The sequence below is a fragment of the Propithecus coquereli genome, unplaced genomic scaffold (assembly GCF_000956105.1).
Source record: "Propithecus coquereli isolate 6110/MARCELLA unplaced genomic scaffold, Pcoq_1.0 Scaffold127, whole genome shotgun sequence".
Lineage (NCBI taxonomy): Eukaryota > Metazoa > Chordata > Mammalia > Primates > Indriidae > Propithecus > Propithecus coquereli.
The window spans coordinates 3213201-3224915 of NW_012136858.1; the positions used below are offsets into that span (position 1 = coordinate 3213201).

The 11715-nt window shown below is 42.6% G+C and overlaps 1 long non-coding RNA gene across 1 annotated transcript; it reads right to left on the bottom strand.

The window, feature by feature from the left end:
• Window positions 1-223: 223 nt before the first annotated feature.
• LOC105805331 lies at window positions 224-1886 on the bottom strand. Its single transcript, XR_001137203.1, has 4 exons — window positions 1823-1886; window positions 1101-1180; window positions 580-647; window positions 224-348 (listed from the first exon to the last, which is right to left on the bottom strand). It is a non-coding gene; the product is annotated as an uncharacterized LOC105805331 (long non-coding RNA).
• Window positions 1887-11715: the final 9829 nt, after the last annotated feature.

The following is an 11715-nucleotide window of genomic DNA, read 5'->3' on the forward strand; positions in this document are numbered from 1 at the left end:
AAACTGAGTCATCATCTCTTCATAAAAACCCTACTAAGGATTCTTCCACACGTCGGTGTAAAATTTCACTCAGTTTTAATTATAATTATACATTTTAGTTCAAATGTGTGACTAACGGCGAAATATTCATTCAGAATAATTCAATTATAAGACTGGTTAGTTAAAAGCAAAGCATTTTCCATAAAAATTTCATGATCTATTTACAAAACTAAAAAAAAAAAAAAAAAAATCAATAATCCAAAATTGTATGTTTTCCTTTCATGTTCGTAAAATGAAGAGCTTTTCCTGGACATCTTTGTTATCACCAGCTTTTCACATAAAAGACCAGCAAACTCCATGGTACTGGTCCTAGAAAAGGAAAAACATGAGATTTACAAGACTGCCAACATTACAATAGCTTATATAAAAGCATTTAAAAAAAAAAGCACTGTCCTTATAGTGGTCTATCTCAGAAGCCAGATCCGTATACTTTTTTTTCAACAGGAATTCAGGTTCGGGATAGGATCATCACAGATAAGACCAAGGACACAATACTCACTTAACTGCTAAGCAAAAAATAAAAAACAAAACTCCACTCACAGAAATTGCTGCAATGTAGGAATTTCACAACAAGGCGGCCTCTTTCAACGGGCAGACAGCGACTCTCACTGTTGGCAGAAAAAAAAAGCCAGTATCATGAACCATTGTGAACGTTAACTGTTATAAAATCCGTGCAATAAATTTATTTCATTTCGGAATATTGGTCTAATCTCAGAAGCCGAATCCGTATGTGCCTTTCTTCAGGTAATCAGTTTCGGGATAGGTTTCATCATTGATTAGACCAATCATGCCTTATATATGCACACGTAATACATTAAGCTGTATTTCAGTGATTATTTACCAGAAACCAAAGTTAAGTAAAAACGGAAGAACTATAGAATACTACAGAACTTATACAACTATTCAACTTACTTCAAAACGAAGCTGCTCGACACTGACAACTGACATCTACAGCTTCATTATTCAACATCCAGAATGTTGTCCAACAACAAAAAATTTTCATTCTGTCTACGTATGAACTAAATGTATGCTCAATTAATAAGTACAAGTGCAACACATACCTGGTTAAGACAGTCAGGTTTTAACCAAGTCGTGTTTCGTTAAATGTTCTCCCAGCTGTTTTTGGAACTTTCTCATGCATCTAATAAAAAGAAACAAATTACAAATGACGCATCACGCTCTATTCCTGTACATCAACAGTTCACCCCTTCAGTTTGAAAATTAACCTTAAAAGCTCTTATCTTAATATCTCCACATAACTGCTCCGACATACGGCTGAAAGCGCCATTGTTCTGTGGGGCACCGATGTTTAAAATTAAGCATTTTCACAGAATACACTTGGTTTTTTCAAGCACTAAACCGTTCCCCTTCGTTCGTACGAATTGCACACAACGCCGCCTGAGAACGCAACTGTCTCCTGCAGAGGCGAGAGTGCGCGTTTTGAAATCATCTGGCGACGGAAAGAAAGCATTCGCCATGTTAGTAAAGGCCCCTTGCTCTTAAATTAGCCCTCCGCTCCAAGTCCTGGGAGTGCGGTTTTCCGCGGCCGCCCGGGCTCGGCGTTGCCCGCTACCAGCGCCAAGCAACCCGCCGCACGCGGAGGACGAAAAGGCCGATCAGCAGTTTCCTCACGCCTAAGCTCGAATCCTGCCTGCATCACGACTCAAGCTCAGGACACGTGGCGGCCCGGCTGCGCATTTCCCACGTGCAAGCTTTCAACAGTTAGGACTCTTAAGCTCAAATCTCTTAAGATTGCTTCACATTAAATACTGAAACTACCAACCTCGGCCTGCGCCACCATCCTCCGCTTGGATAGAAGCCCGCAATGCCCTGCTCACCCAACATAATTCCAGCACCTTGCAAATCCGACGTAAAAGACCGAGCTGCGTCGCCAGCAGCTCCCTATATACCCTCTCTTGAGTCAGAACGAGGCCGCCCCTCCCTCTCGCATCTATTGGGCGAGGGAGCAGAGGGGGCGTGGCTGTTTCCTGACACGAACGAGCGGGAGCGCGCGCGGCGGCTCTTTTTCTTCGTGGGCCGGTTTTGGGGCGTGGCGGGCGCGCCGCAAGTCCGGCGCGCGCCCGCAGGCGCACTGCGAGGCGTTGCTGACGACTCTAGCGAGGGACCCGGACCTACGTGGCGCGGGAGTGGCGCCAGAATTCAAACTAACAGCCGCAGTTGGAAATGAGGCCATCGCGTGCCCGGAGCCAAGTCCGCCCGGGACAGATTGGGGCCGGGAGTGGACTTGAGTTCTGCAGCGCAGGGCGGCCTCAGCTTAGGACCGACTCGGGAAGCCGGGCTGGCTAGCGGGCGCTGGGCGGAGCGGGCGCCTAACGGCGGCCGCTGAAGGAACTGACGGGCACTAGTCTCAACACTCCGGGAAAGGGAAATTGGCCGCAGAAATGCTAGCGTGAAAAAACTGAAAGCGCCGCGTTTATCCTCCGCTGCACAGCGAGAGTACCGCGCCTCTCCGCAGGGCCGCCCAGCCGCGCGGCACGCGGCCCAGCCGGGCCCTCAGGGGCGCCAAGGTCCAACGGGGGCCCAGTCCACTTCTCGGTCGTTGCACCAGGCACTGCCTTTACACTAAAACCGGTCCATAGAAGGCTCCCAACACAGCAAACCTGAGAGGTGAAACACTCTACTTCGCGGAGGAGAAAACTGAGGCTTGAAGCTGCTAAGGGATTTGCCTAAGGTTACACAGCTGAATTGCTTTGCTATTTTTAATTTCTTTGTACTAAATTAGTTATACTGAACACAGGAAGAAGAGTAATTTGAGAAGTATCCCTGAATAGTTTGTCCAGATGGCAAACTTAAAAAATTCAAAAGCAATGCTTTCGTTAATTTGCATATATGGGTGAATGTATGTGTGTGCACACACGACATTTTAACATTTCAGCATTTCAAAAATCAAGTCTTGACTTCCTTATTTCATAGCACTTATTAATTAAAATTGTTTATGTGTAGGTTTATGGTCCTACTCCTCTACTAGAATGTGTTTGAGGAACACTGGTATTGTGCGTTCCTGTTTGTTTTTCTGGGTTGGAACAGTTCCTTGCTTGCAATATTGATAGGTTATCAGTAATTATTGGTTAAATGAATGAAAGAATTAATGAATGTACTCAGTGACTTTTTAGAAAATTAGAATGAAGATCAAACTCCAGATTAAAAGGTAATAGTGAAAAACAAATTTCTTTAACAGGAACCTAACTGATGAAGTATTTACTTGACTGGGCATTGTGTCGTTTTTTTATAGTTTGTAATGTACAATATTTATATTGTAATGTACAATATAAAATCTGCATATTGCTCATAGTGAAAATAACCTAAAACGGTACAAAAGGATATAAGAAGCAAAGTAAAAGTACCTTTCCACATCCTTGGGAATCTTCTCCTTAGTTTTACTCTCCAGCAATAACCACTGTTAATAGTTTTCGAAACTTTCTATGCAAATACAGGTACATATTTTTTCATATACAAATGGGATCTATCTGTTCTTATGCAACTTGCTTTTGCTTCTCATAAATACCATAGACATCTTTCCATATCAGTACATGTAGATGACCTCTTTTTTATAGCCTGCATAGTATTCAGCTGGAGGTATCATAATTTATTTAATCAATTGCCAGTTTTTCACTATTTCAAACAGTGCTGAAATGAATTATGTTCATATCATCGTAAGCTTGTGGGAGCATTTCTGCAAGATCAATTTCTAGAACTGAGTCAAAGATTGTATGTACTTAAAATTGTGACACTACTTAATTGTTCTTACCTTTTCTCTACCCCCACAAGAAGGTTGTGTGTTGGGATTATATTTTGAAGTGTGTTTTGCTAACTGAAAAACACAGGTATGACTATTATGAGTTGGCAATTATTACATGATTAAAATTGAGAACTAATATTGTCTTTGTTGTCTTTGAATCACTGCTGTGCTGAAGACCATCAAAATCACATGGTACAAAGCCATATAAAACAATGATTCCCTACCTTGACTTGTTACTATCAATTGAAACCTGATGAACTGAAAAATATCAGATTTCTGTGCCCCAACCTGGAACTACCAAAGCAGAATCTCCAAAAGTGGGATCCAAGAATCAACGTTTTAAATAAGCATCAGAGTCAATGCTGTCCATTCAGAATTATAACATGAACACAAGTGCAAGGTGCATATGTAATTTTAAATGTGCTAGTAGCCACTTAGTTATTTATTTATTTAATTTTAGAGATAGGGTTTCGCTCTGTTGCCCAGGCTGGAGTGCAGTGGTGCAAACATAGCTCACTGTAACCTCAAACTCTTGGGCTTATGTGATCCTTCCACCTCAGCCTCCTGAATAGCTAGGACTACAGGCATGCATCACTAAGTGCAGCTAATTTTTTAAATTTTTGTAGAGATGAGATCCTGCTATGTTGCCCAGGCTGGTCTCAAACTCTTGGCCCCAAGGAATCCTCCCACCTCAGCCTCCCAAAGTGCTGGGATTACAGGCGTGAGTCACTGCGCCTGGCCTACATTTTTAAAGAGTAAAAAGAATCAGATGAAATTAATTCTAATGTATTTTACTTGACCCAATATAACCAAAATATTTTCATTTTAACATATGAACAATATAAAATTTATTGAGATATTTTCCATGTTTTTATATGCAGTCTGAAATCTGGTATGTATTTTGTACTTACAGCACATCCCGATTTGGAGTGTCTACGTTTCAAGTGCTCAATTGCCACATGTGGCTAGTGGCTGCTCTATTGGACAGTATAGATGTAGGGTGATTCTTATACATATAGAAGTTTGAGAACCACTGTCTTAGGGTAGGGGAGATACTACATATGTGACATATTCCAGTCTTTGAAAAACAACCCTTCCATATTCCTTTTGACTCATAAACTAATAACAAAGACAATGCTAAAATGAAATTAGTCCAGAGCCTGATTATTGACAACACTGCCTTCCAGTGAACATAGGCAGTGACTGTGAAGCCAATACACAAGCTTTCAAGATGTTTATCTCTTTAAGGAACAGAAAGACGAACTGAGGGATGAGGCCATTGTCATTGCTCCCACACCTGAAACAGAAAATTACGACCAAATATTCGAAGTGACTTAATAAAGACCATATAAAAGGTCAATACTGCAATTAAAAGTATCCTTGAAGAATTTATTACACTGAGAATATATTCTCATATTCTGTAACAAACTTCCCGATAAGTTCATCATTTTAATCAGTTTTTTTAAGAAATATTCACTGAGCCCCTGGTGCATACAGTGTGCTTCAGAGAAAGCTAATATGAATACACAAAAGTTTTTGACCTCCTCAAGGGAATTTATAGTTTAGTAAAAAGTGCTCACTTAACTTTCCACAGTTAGAAGTTAGTGCAGTCGTTTAGATGAGATACTGTGAGGGACACCAGTATAATTTTGGCCATGGAAATGGAAGACAGGGAAGAGAACAACATATGGTGAGAACTTGTTATATCTTAGGCTCTTATGTGCATCAGATAATGTAATCTTCAAAACAATTCTGTTATATATTTTAAACTTTATATTAGAAGTGAAAAAAGTGAGGCATGGAGATCTCAGTTAACCAATGTTCTCAAATCTTTCTGACCCAAACTCATGATCATGTCACTGGGGTGTTACTGCACTGTGTAGAAGGAAGAAGTGATAGGATGTGATGATGAGCTGTGGGGGAAGAGAGGAAGTACAGGGAGTCTAGGTAGCCAAGAGGATGGCAGCTCCATTGACAGGAGTTGCTGGTTTGGTAACAGGGAAGAGAAGATAATTTATTTAGTTCTTTCTTTTTTTTTTTTTTGAGACAGAGTCTTGCTCTGTTGCCCAGGCTAGAGTGCTGTGGCATCAGCCTAGCTCACAGCAACCTCAAACTCCTGGGCTCAAGCAATCCTCCTGCCTCAGCCTTCCAAGTAGCTGGGACTACAGGCATGTGCCACCATATCTGGCTAATTTTTTCTATTTTAGTTGCCTGGCTAATTTCTTTCTATTTTTAGTAGAGACAGTGTCTCACTCTTGCTGAGGCTGGTCTTGAACTCCTGATCTCAAGTGATCTTCCTGCCTCCACCTCCCTGAGTGCTAGGATTACGGGCGTGAGCCACCATGCCCGGCTGATAATTTAGTTTTGGTTGTATTAAATTTTGGGTGGAACACTTGGTTCCATCCAGTGGACCATCAGAAATGTGGGCCTGTAGCCCAGAAGAAAAGTCAGGGCCAGAGAAGGACCATTTAACAAACACTAATGCGGCTAGGATGACTGAAGCCATATGAACAGACAAGTGTGGAAAGAAAAGGAAAAAGGGCCAGTATCAGTGGCCTAGAATTATTAAAATAGTGTGTGCAGATATCCTGCAGTAGACGACCTTAGAAAATATAGTCAGTACACATAAGGATCTGGTTATATAATGAATGCATAAGAAAAAAGTACACTATTATAGCTTTTGCTTAAATCATGGGAGAAATATGTATACCAAGTTAAGTATTGTAAGCATAATTAACTTATTCCAAAGCAGAAAAAATAGCCTTAAAAAAAAGAATTAAGGAATTCTGTCTCTTTGTATAATGTTCTCCCCCTGCCGCCCCCCACCAGTGTCTGAACTGGTCAATAAACTCTACGTCTGAAGGCAGGACAGATAACTGAAAATTTATGAATACTCCAAGAAATGGTAATGTTAAAGAGCTGAAGTAGGGAAAATATCTTGTATATGTGGAAACATTAAAGAGGCAGTTTGATGCATGAGTCAGAAGTTCAGAGAAGAGGTTAGGGCTTGAGTGTCATTGGCATGAGTAAGGGATTTAAAGCATGACATGAGTGAGATCATCAAGAAAAGAGTATAAATAGAGAACAGGAGAGAGCTCGGGACAGAGCCCTGGAGCACTCCAAACTTTAGAATTCCACTAGAGGATGAAGAGCCAGCAAAAGAGACCCCTTGAGGGGAAAATTGAAGAATGTGATATCTCAGAAATGAACGATTTCAGGGAGAAATAGATCAATTGGTTTGAATTCTTCTGAAAGAATTCAAGTAAGTTAACAGAAATGCCCACTGGGTTTGGTAACATGAAAATGGCTGGTGATCCTGTAAACACAGTCTCCGTGGAATAGCGATGATGGAAAGTCCACTCAAAGAGGATTGAGAAGGCAGAAATGGGTCAGTAGCTATAGAGGGAAATAAAGACTGTTCTTGTAAGTGGGGAATACTAGAGTATGCCAATATGTTAATGGGAATGCTTTAATGGAGAGAGAAGACTTATGATGCAGGAAAAAGAGGCAAAGGGATGAAAAAAGGAAAAAAAGAGAGAACAGGGCTGATCTACAAAATGATATGGCTTTTGTTGTTAAAACAGGATAGATGAAATGAAAATTGATGGGATTCCTACTGAAGACCTCCTTCAATGCTATTAGACAGAGAGATCTCACCAAATTAGAGGTTAAAGCTCTAAGCTATAAAAGCAAACAAAAAAAGAGGGCTCATGAGATTGAAAAGATTTAGAATCCTATATAGCATCCCTCCAAGTCCCTGAACAAAGGGACTGTAGCTTCTCTGTGCTCTGAACAGGTCAATCAAGAAGACAATTTTCTTTTTCGCTATAGGAGAAAGAACAAATGCAGTCCCCCACTACCAAAAATTATGCAGTCAGTTTTGCCACATTTGGGAAAACCACAGAGATCAGCACACCCAGAGTGCAATGGACGAGCCTCGCCCTGGGAAAACTGCCTTGGCAATCATGATATTTCCCCTGCCAGGTAAGTATTAAGAAGACAGTTTTGACTGTGAATACGATGAGTCAGACAAGGAAGATGGGACCCTCACACATATCCCCACCTTACTCCCTTAAAAAAAAAAGATCGGGGATAAAATCAAGGTCTCTAGGTTCCCACTGGACCCTATGCCCCTGCCAAGATAAAAAGCAAATCCAAACTATTATGAGGCTCTTGGATACCAAATGGCAATAATCCTAGGCCTCGGAAGGGGTAAGTGTAAACTGAACATTGGAGGTCATTGCAATAGCAAATGCAATGACCTATGGCAGACAGACTAACATGTGCTTTTGGGTAGGGCCCTTTGGGCCATTTTGGGTACTGATGATCATGGTTCTCACTGCTGAATGCATTTTAGATATTGACATTTTGGCTATTTGCAGCCTCATTGCCACCTCAGGGGATATGCTCACTTACAACAAAGGATTTAAGCCACAATAGTGGGGTATGTTCACTCCCACCCACTGCCTAAGTTATCCAAGCCCCAGCAGGTTATTCAACAAACAGTACCACTTTTCCAGGTGGAGAAAATGACATAACCTGTTGATATAGAACTTGCTGCAGGCAAAAGTGTTATGCATCACCCTTTTGCAGTTTAACAGCCCAGTCTGGACTGTAGAAAAGGCTTCAGGACCTCACAGGCTAACAGTAGACTCCCAAAGATTAAATGCTTAGGTGCCTCTATTGGCTCCTGCAGTACCTGACATCATTGCTGTCACTGAGGCAATGGTGGCCCACATTGGAGACTAAAACACTATTACTGATCTGGCTGAGGCCTTCTAGATTTTTTTGTGGGATAAAAATCAGGACCAATTTTTTTTCACATAGAATGACCTACATATACGTTTATTGTAGTACTGCAGGGATATATCAATTTCCCTGCAAAATGCCATCAGTGGGTAAGTCTAGATCTGCAACAAGCCCAGTTACCCCCAGATGTTTTTGTCATTCACTGTGTTGATGACATCCTCATTGTTGGCCTAATAAACAAATTGACCAGGCCCTGCATAAGGTCATAGATACTATGATACATGAGGCTGGGCCCTCAACCCTGATAAGATTTAGGGATCTGCTCAACAATTACAGTTCCTGGGAGCCACCTGGCCAGTTATTAGATTCTTGATAAAGTCAAACAAAAATTGCTGTCCTTGGCAGCACCCACAAATAAGAAAGAAGCTCAACAGTGGGACTGTTTGGATATTGAAGACAGTAAAAATGACATCTGGGTATTTTTTTTTTTTTGATCCCTTTAATCAAGATTACCCAAACAGCAGCCTCCTTTAAATGGGGCCCCCAATAAAACAGGCTCTAAAGGTCATACAGCATGCAATGACACTGGCTGTACCATCGTGGCCACTGGAGCCTGCCAGAACCACAGGTTTCAGCGACTCTCATCCATACAGATTGGGCCCTGTGACAACAAGAGACTGTTACTGGGGTATGTTGACCCCTCAGGTTTTAAACACACAAATTACCTGAGGTGGCTTCCAGTTACATCCCCTTCAAACAGCAGCTCTTAGTTTGCCCTTGGGCCCTGGTGAAACAATGCCTGACCACTGAAGTGCCATATGTGACCTTAAAGCCTAAGCTCTCCGTCCTCACGTGGGTATTCACACTACTAATAAAATAAAACAAACTCAGCAAAATTCCATCATTAAATAAAAATGATACTTCCAAGATGGAGCCTGTTTTGGGCCCCAAGGGGTGAACCAATTTCATAAATAAGCAGTCGCCTTGCCAAAGGGGACTAATGGCCCGAAGGGGACACTTCCTTCTCTTCCTTAACTAAATGGAGCTCAAGGTTCAAAGATGTTCCAGCTGAATGTATGGCTTGGTTCACGGATACATTTTCAAAACTCAAAGCTAATGGAGTCCAATGGGCTACTGTGGCCGTCTGCCCCAAGGAAGGCCACCTTCTGACTAGGATCAGACAACACTCTGTCCAATGGGCCAAACTCCATACAGTAATGATGTCTATACAGGCTACTCCAACAGCAACTCTGCTACATATTTGCAGACTCATGGGACTTACAAATGGGCTAATCATATGGTCCAATGACTAACAGATTAATGATTGGACCATGAAAGGCTCCCGTACATGGAAACAAAACAACCGTGGTAACAGCTTGCAAACTAGCAAGCAAAGATGGACCTTTTATGCTCCATATTACCCCCAAGCAAATAAAATGATAAAGTGAGTGACTCAAACAATATCTACAAAGACTATCAGGAACCAGGTGGTACCCCCCACCTAATAAAAGCCACGTGGAATCCAACACTGCACTGCAGTGGATGGGAAACATAGCAGTACAATGTATTTTGAAAATATCAAGCTTGGGGGCAAGTGGAGGACCAGGCAGTTGCCTGATTAGGCTATGCCTGTAAATCCCAATCTCAGTATACCCAACAATTCTTTATCTTTTTTCCCGGTGGAACGCGCTCCCTGGGGGTGATTTGTTGCCCAAGCTGCAGTAGGGTCTCTGATTCAAACCTGAAGGCAATGCTACCTTCAGGTGCTTCCCTTCTTTGGGGGTCCATGGGGACAAGCAAAGGGGTGACAGAATAGTGGGGCAGTAGGAGTCCCCTGGTTGTGCCTGGAACTCCCAATCCCTCAATATAGGGGCACGATATTTTAGGATATGTCAAATTTGTTAAGGATGTGACCTCCCCTTCCCATGTTGGATGATTGGGGCTGAAATGTTTGGGTTAAGCAATGGGGCAGTGGATCCCCATGGAAATTGTAAAGGACATGGACAGACAGTCTGGGTAGCTGTATTTGGGCAAGCCTCATCTGTCATTGGATAAGGGCATCTCTGGCCTCAGGAGGTTTCTGGAGAGAGAGTTGGGTGGGAATATTAATCTTTCCTCCTCTCATTCCTACAGAAGCCTCTGCCTTGCCTGGCGTGATGATGCTGATGAGACTCAGCACAGCTGTCATGAAAGGAGACAAACTCGAACAATGCTGGACTTGCCACCCCGCACTGAAATCCCTTTCATCCCACCCTCCTGTTGTAGTGGCCTGGCTGGTGCACAGTAACTCGGACCTTCTCTAAGCCATCCAAGACCAACAAGACTCATTGAACTCACTAGCCAAGGTGGTAATGGACAACTGAATAGCCCTTGATTACCTGATGCCAGAACAGTGTGGTGTCTGTGCTATTGCCAACACCTCTTGCTGTGTATATATATCAATATCAATAATTCAGGGAAGGTAAAAACTGAACTGGAGAAGATCCACACTCAGGCAGATGGTTGTCATCTGTACACTCATAGTCTCCCTGGACTCATTTTAATCTCTTTAGTGGCTTGATCTAGGCGCTTGGAGCTCCTCCAGGTTGAGGAGGTTCTCTTAGTATGGAATGTTTCCTTGAAATAATGGGGAGTCTCTATAAGAGTTGTTCTGAGGCCCCATAGGACCCAGCTTCATCTCCAAATTCAGAGAGGGTTAGTGGTTCTACCAAATTTGATGTCTTTATCTACTATGTCAGCATCTGAGCAAGGGTCTACTGGGAAAGGCAGTGGTGCACAGCCTCTTGAGCCTTGCATGGCTGCATAAGAGTGTGCTTCAGCCTGGAACGTTTCCTTGCATGGAGATAAGGGGCCCTAACAGCCTATGCTGGGCATATTGCCTTGTTTAGGAGTATCTTTCCCTGTTCCAGGTTTGGTGTATACTTCATTGTTCTGCTTAAAGCATGTGCATCATATGGCGCCTGGCCAACCCCACTGCTATATCTGTTCCCAGTGAGAAGGGAATAGGGTCCTTTGCCTGCAGCACGAGAGGAATACGTGAAGACCATCACCCTGCCCTGGCTGTCGGGCAAGACCCAATAGCCATGGGAGGGGCTATGCTTATTATTAAAGCTGATCTTGCTCTGCCTCTTCTTTACGTAAGTAAAGTATTGTCCATTTACTGTCTG